Source organism: Brassica oleracea, chromosome C7, assembly GCF_000695525.1.
Source record: "Brassica oleracea var. oleracea cultivar TO1000 chromosome C7, BOL, whole genome shotgun sequence".
NCBI lineage: Eukaryota > Viridiplantae > Streptophyta > Magnoliopsida > Brassicales > Brassicaceae > Brassica > Brassica oleracea.
In genome coordinates, this window is record NC_027754.1 from 28340455 (window position 1) to 28341665 (window position 1211).

Below are 1211 nucleotides of genomic sequence, written 5' to 3' on the forward strand. Positions count from 1 at the left end.
CATTCCGCAATAAGACAACAATTGTAATTTGTCAAGCGACAAAAAAACAAAATGTGCAAGAATTACAACATTATCTCTATCGTTGTGAATCACCCCTATTTTTCTATCACACTTAAACATGATGTGAGGAACAAATTTCTACAGAAAAACATCCGGGAGCAGCAACTCTGAAACGAATGCAACTTTAATTTTGCATGCACATTGGGAAGAATAACCTTGCAAAGTATGAGCTAAATGTATTTCTACTGTCAAAGAGCTGAAAAGAATCATTACTACATACATACCACAAGAAAAAAAGAAGATTTGTCTAATTGAACAAAGGAGCAATCAAATTGTCATTCAATATATAACATGGGGACAGAGGGTTTAACAGGAAAAATACTTGGGCACTCTAATTATAATGGAAGAAGAAGGTTAATAAGTCATGCCACTCACCAGCTGGATCAACGTACTTTACTACTACGATGACAACACTGGCACTCTCACGCGTCATATTTGTTGTTTTGGGAAAAAAATCAATATGAAAAGATAACTCCCAAGTCACAATTAAAACAAAGAGAGCAGCAGTAAAAGAAACCTATTCTCCACGGTGATGCTCTCTATTAAACCTATTCTCCACCACGAAGCCATAAAAGATAGGAAAGTTATATTTCATTTGATTGACAAACATGAGATCAGTTGTGATCTTCAGCTTAACGTCTATTCTCTCTCTGTCACTCAATTGCAAGCAATAGTTTCCAAGAGAGAAGATGAAATCAGCAAGGCGATGAGACGTTGTTGTGAAAAGCATGTCACAGATTTTTGCTGTTTCTACGCTTCTCTTCATCCTGCATAAACACTTAAAAACAATCCTTTTTATATAAAAGAAAACAGAGTCTGATCGGAAGTTTATCATCATTAGGTATGGGAGTGATGTGTTGGCACCTGACACCATACCGTCAATGTGAATTCCCTTTCGGAAACAGCCTCCAGAAGGTGTCTTTCATCAAAAACTAAAAACTTTAGAATATAAGAAAGACATATCACGATTGTGTAAAGGAGTATTTAAGTACCATGATATTTGTATATGTGAAGTTACGTCACTAACGGAGGTCGTCAGATCGATTTGGATCAAAATAACGGTATCTTGGGGATTACATCAACATCTGTAGCCTTGATTTCGTCTGACACTACAAGAAAACAGCGATATTCTGACGGACATTCCGACGGAA